The sequence below is a fragment of the Psammomys obesus genome, unplaced genomic scaffold, assembly GCF_907164565.1.
Source record: "Psammomys obesus unplaced genomic scaffold, mPsaObe1.curated_primary_1811, whole genome shotgun sequence".
Lineage (NCBI taxonomy): Eukaryota > Metazoa > Chordata > Mammalia > Rodentia > Muridae > Psammomys > Psammomys obesus.
The window spans coordinates 30,655-36,797 of record NW_026590618.1 but is presented as its reverse complement, the minus strand read 5'-3'; the positions used below and the strand labels follow the sequence as shown (position 1 = coordinate 36,797).

General features: G+C 42.2%; 1 pseudogene; it reads right to left on the bottom strand.

Moving 5' to 3' along the window:
* Positions 1-449: 449 nt before the first annotated feature.
* Positions 450-1,007, bottom strand: LOC129677359 (oogenesin-1-like; annotated as a pseudogene).
* Between the last annotated feature and the right edge of the window lie 5,136 nt (positions 1,008-6,143).

Sequence of the window (6,143 nt, the reverse complement as noted above, 5' to 3'; positions counted from 1 at the left end):
ATAAGAATGGAATAAGTGTCACCAAAATCGTCATTTTATGGATGCCAATTTGGCCTGGACTTTTGCCTTACTCATAAGACACAGATGTTTTTCCATTCATTGTGTCATGAAACCCTCCAGACCCTAGCAATGAGGGTTATAACCAAAAAATAGCCCAGAGGGAGAACATCCAGGTTTACAGCTAGAAGACAAAGCCACTAGCTATCCTGTTCTGACAGCAGGACACTAAAAGGCAAAACTGTCTTTCTGACTCCACAAGACCCCTGTTCCCACAGTCCCATTGTTCTCCATGTCACCTTCAGAATCCTAGATCCAGCTCACCAATCATTTTGAATTCTAAAAATTTGAGCAGAGTCTGAAGCCACAAGCTTTGTGTGCTCTGAGCACTCAAAAGGAGAAATTTGTCCTAAGCCATCCATTTCTTCAAATCAGAAGTCATGTTTCTCTATTTACCGCCGACTCCTCTGGCAACGACACAGTCTAAATCTTTGGCCATAGACACAGCACTCTCCACATTTAGGGCACATATGTGTAGCAAAGAAGATGCACTTGGGCTGTCCTGAGTCTATTTCCTCAGCACAGAATTGGGCAAATCTCTCTGTGGAAACATAACCAAACACATCATAGCACTCAAGAGGGGCAGGGTACTGTTCCACATTTATCTAGCTCAAGTTGGCTGTGTGCTGCAAAAGGTCCCTCAAAATGGGCATGGAGAATTCATTGCGATAGAAACTGACTTTGGTCAGCTGGGAGCACTTGCTGAGGGCAGGTATGAGCACAGTGAGATGAGAGTCTTTCATCCTACAACACTTCAAGTCCAGGGACTTTCAGGTGTCTGCCACATTCTCTAGGAGGACTTGGAGAGGCACAAGATCCAAAGCCTTTAAGCCCACACCTTTCATGTCCAGATATTTCAGCTGAAAGAGATTCGGACACCCAGAGAAGTAATTCAAGTCTGACTGTGAAATGTAGCAGTAAGTGATGGACAGGGTCTCCAATGGGGTCATCAAGCGCCTAGGGATAGACCAGGTGGTTAGTTCTGGAAAATGGTGTTGGAGACTTTACACAGAGATAGAAGAAACCCAGTTACCCAAGGTCAGTTTGACCAAATATCAAGGACGTTTTCTAAACTGCCTTCTGTTGAAATCTGCTCAGTCAGGAAAAACTGACACTTCTTCTCCTGGCCTCATTCTCAAGCGCCAGCTGGGATTTATGTGGATGTTGTCTTCAGAAACTGCTTCAGTGTTAACAATAGGACGTTGGCATCAGGGGCTAGGAAGGCTGAAATGCCAGCCAAAGGCTGGGCAATGGGGAAGTCCTCAGAGGCATCTGGTTAGTTGATCCACCTGAAGAGGCAGGGAGCAATCATGTCAGCTTCCAGCAAGTTCAGATCTCAGATTGCATTCTCAACCAGGTGAAAATCTGCTGAGACAAATTTAAACTAGAAACACAAATTAAATTTTGTCTAGTAAGTGGGAAAAATGAGGAATCCCAAGACCAGAGAAAAACTCATCTGGGGTCTGTTTGAGCTATGTCAGATTCAGGTCTCGTGAATTTTTGGCTCCTGAAACTGATATAAATTTTTAGTTTGCAAAAGGAAATACATAAAAAGACTCAGAAAAATAATATATTAACAACATTTTGTGAATAACAGGTAAAACTGCATCCAATGGAGTGAGCAACAATTTAAGTGTGTCCATGATATGAAACTCTAACATTTTAACTGTGGGTACAGCAGTTGGTAATCAGCCATCATGCCATTTCTTGTACATTCAGCATTTACTTTTAGTTTCCATCTTCATGTCACATTGGAAAGTTATGCAGAAACACATTAGTGGCTTTAGTATTAAACTCTGAATGCTTAGACTTTCCTTAATAAAGCAACTAGAGAAATAGATTTAAAATGTTTTAAAATCCTATATCAAAGTCTATCTCAGATATGGCAGATATTAAAAATATCATAGTAAGAGCTCTGGCTTTTGGGTCAGATATACACCTTGTATAGATGTGTTTATCATAATGAAATGCATTTCTAAATCTATCTCTAGAAGACAAACAAAAGGCAATTAAAATTTCAAGCTTCTGACTGGGTAATAAGCAATCAGTGTTTCATCAACTCATCAGAACTCTATTGGTCAATGTCAACACTCTGGACTTCTGAAATCTTACAACAACATAAGCACAACAATAGCAGAGAGAGGAGAGAAATCTGAAATATCTCCCAGTTTTAATATGCCTCAAATCACTTTGCTGTATCATTACAATTCATATTCATATACCTTAAAACATCTAGTTATACCCTCAAATCTTTCTTACATTTATAAACTCTGAAATATTTTTCCAGACCAAACAACATTCTCTAGGTTCTCATAAGCTAAACTCCTAAATCCTCAGACCCTATAGAAACTCCATTATCTTTCTATCCAGCCATTCTTCATAAGACATAGATAATTAACATGAAGCCTGTAGGCAAGGCAAACTTGCCTGCCTTTTTCAAATAGAAGACCTGGTACCTGATAATTTTAACTAATTAATGAATTAACCAATAAACTAACAATGGATCTAACTATCTGCTCTTTAGCTGCAAGCCTATCATTAGCTTAGCTTAGCCATCAGTGTAATCATCAGAGACCTGCGAAGGATAAGTATGTACCAATCCATGACCAATCCAAATGACAGTGACAACTAGTCAGTACATCACTCTAGGCAGCTGTCCCTGGCGCCTGTGGTCTCATGGCATCATGAACAGGATGGTCCAGTGACCAGGAACAGAAGATGAGAGACTGTTTCTGTGGAGAAAGAAATGAGAGAATGACCTCACCTCACCCTTAGCAACGTGAAACATGACTCTCCAGGTGTTCAGTTTTGTCCACAGTTTAGGCTGCACCCTAGCAATGGGCCAGTTGAGGCAGTCTTGCCCAGTGGTTAGCATACCATAATCCAGAATTGCATTGTGCCCAAATCTTCTTGGAGACCTTGGGGAGCTACTGCCAGGATTTTGGGACTCTCTGTCATAATAAGCTTACACCTGTTAAAATGCCATATCCATCAGATCTCTGACAAGCTTGAGAGCCAACATATCTGAATTATTTTTCATCTCTTTTTAATTTTTTTTATTTTAAATTACATCCTATGAAATAGAATGTCATAATCTAACTCTGGCATATTCCTTAAATAAATATTTTAAACCCATATTTATCTTAAGTAGATCTACATAGGACAACTTTATAATTACCCATCCTAGGCTTAACTTTAAAAACATAAACAAAAGACCAGGTAAAATCCATTCTTATAACTAACATTCACTAGTATAACTTCAAATATATTTCTGAACTAAAATCAAAGCAAAACTTTCAATGAAATACAATACATAGAAGGGCCAGAAAATCTTGCTCATCCTATCATATTGCATTAAAACTGAGCAGCAAAAAACATAAAGGAAAAAAGTTTCATTTAGCACTAAACGGAGAACTAAACACAACTGGCAACCTTAGAGATGGACAATTATGACCATTTCAAACCCATCGGCCAGAAATAAACAGCATTAAATCATTTATATAGGAACTAGCAACCAGGTATATAATTTTATAATAATTAACAATAACATAAATATAACCCTATATAAACCTGGGCTAAAGAGCATAAAAAAACATTTCACATTGAAGAAACGTCAGCCTTTAAATGAAGAACAACATATCTTATACCCTTCATAACAGTTTATATACCTTCAGTAAAGGCTTTTCCCACCTTCATTTTTTTTTATTTAACCAGACATTTTCTTGATTTTTTAGACCATATAAAAGTTTTCGGGGGGGAGCCAAGATGGTGGCGCTGGGAGAGCACCGTGTCTGAGAAGCGGGAAAGCACTCTCCGTGCAGCAACCAGGAGACTGAACTTTGGGCCCTAAAACTACAGCGATTGTGTTTCCCAGGTGAGGGAGGCTCCCATGGCGTGGGAATCGGTCAGGTCTACTCTCTGCTGCCCAGCCATTACCCGGAAGAAATCCCGGGTAACACAGGCACTGGCTCCCGGGGCTGGAGCCGCAAGCCTGCGTGTCCCAATCACTTCCCCAGGCTGATCGGTGGGCACAAGGGTGCCTGAGAGTGGGAGTCCCAGTTGCAAGAAAACCCCACAGGAAAGGAAAGTTGCGAGTCTGATCACGGGTTACCCAGTCTTTCCCTGAAAGGTCTCGCAGACCCGGTACCTGCCGCCAACACAACTGAGCTCCTGCCCCGCGCAGAGAGCAGCTGCGCGCCCAGCTCACCGGTACAGACTAGCTGTGCGCCCCCATGCAAAAGAGACTAGGAACCCCTGTCCAGAGAGGGCCCCACAGGGAAGGAAGAAACCAGGCTGCTTGGGTCATCTGAGCGGCTGCACACCCAGCTCACGGGTACAGACGAGCTGCACGCCCCAGTGCAACAGAGACTGGGAACCCCTGTCCAGAGAGGGCCCCACAGGGAAGGAAGAAACCGTGCTGCTGGGGTCACCTAGGCTTTGCCTGGGGAAAGTCTAGCAGACTGCAGATTGCAAACAGGCGAGTACACCCAGCCATCACAGATCCAGGCCCAAACAGAGAGCACAGAGTCATTGGGAACACAGCTCCCACAGACTAGCAGGCGGGCACACGCTCCGCCAGCCCAGAGGCCTTCTTTGTACCAACTACTCCTTACAGACAGAACTGTGTGCCCCAAGACACCAGAGTCTTAGAGTCACTGTCTGGAGAAACCCTCACAAGGAGCAAGGAACGAAGCAAAGGGGACAGACTTAGGCAACCCAGTATATCGCCAGAAAAGGTCCCACAGACTGGCCCAACCCAAGGAACTTCTGTGCCCCAGATAGCCTGCTGTTACCAGGAGAGCAGTACTCACCCGCCACAGATTACCTCTTGGGTTCTGGGGCACAGAGCCCCAACCTCAGACCCACAAAAGACCGGGAACCCTGAGATCAACCCCCAGATATTGCTCCAAGGGGCAACCAGTTATCCCTAACAAAACCGACCAAACCATGGGACACACAGGTTATAGCAGCTGTTCACTAAATTTACAGCAAGAAACCCAGAAGAAGGGCAGCTGTCTCCAGGACTTCTCCCGATGAGGAGAGCCCTCTTGACTAATCAGGACCACAGTTACCACCCAGATCTCTATGCCTGAGGTGAGCTGTAGCAACTCCTGAAAAACACCGGCCATCCAGTGACTATACCCAAAAAGCTGAGAAGGCTTCCTTCAGAAAAAAACATCTTCCTGCCAAAGGGATTCTCTCCACTACAAGAGTCCAGGAACAACCAGAAACTAACTTCAAACAACTAAGATAGCCGAATGGGTAGAGGAAAGCGTAAAGCTCAACCAACAAAAGCCAGAGCAATATGGCATCCCCAGAACCCAGTTATCCAGGAGCAAATAGCCCTAGACACCCCAGCATAATTGAAATTCAAGGAGATGACCTAACATCTATGCTCATGAAGAAGATAACAGAGGAAACAAATAAAATACAAAAAGAAATAGAGAAAGCTGCAGCCAAACAGTCTGTGGCCTTTAGAGAAGAAATGCTTAAATCACTGAATGAAATAAAAAAAACATTGGATTGTTCAAACAAACAGCTGAAGGAATTGATGAAAAAACATGAAAATACAGTCAGACAGGTGAAGGAAACCAACAAAATAGCTCAAGACCTGAAGATAGAATTGGAAAAATTAAAAAAAAAAAAACACAAATGGAAGAAATTGTGGAGAGAAAGAACTTAGGGAAGAAAGCAGGAACTACAGAGGTTAGCATAACAAATAGGCTACAAGAAATGGAAGAAAGAATCTCAGGTGTGGAAGATACAATGGAAGAAATAGATGTATCTATCAAAGAAAATGTTAAATCTAAAAAAATCCTGACACAGACCGTCCAAGAAATTCAAGACAACATAAAAAGACAAAACCTAAGAATAATAAGAATAGAGGAAAAAGAAGATTCCCTACACCAAGGCCCAGAAAATATTTTCAACAAAATCATTGAAGAAAATTTCCCCAACTTAAAGGAGAGGCCAATAAGAATACAAGAGGCCTATAGAACACCCAATAAATTAGACCACAAAAGAAAATCCTCCCACCACATAATAATCAAAACACTAAGTATACAGGACAAAGAAAAAATACTAAA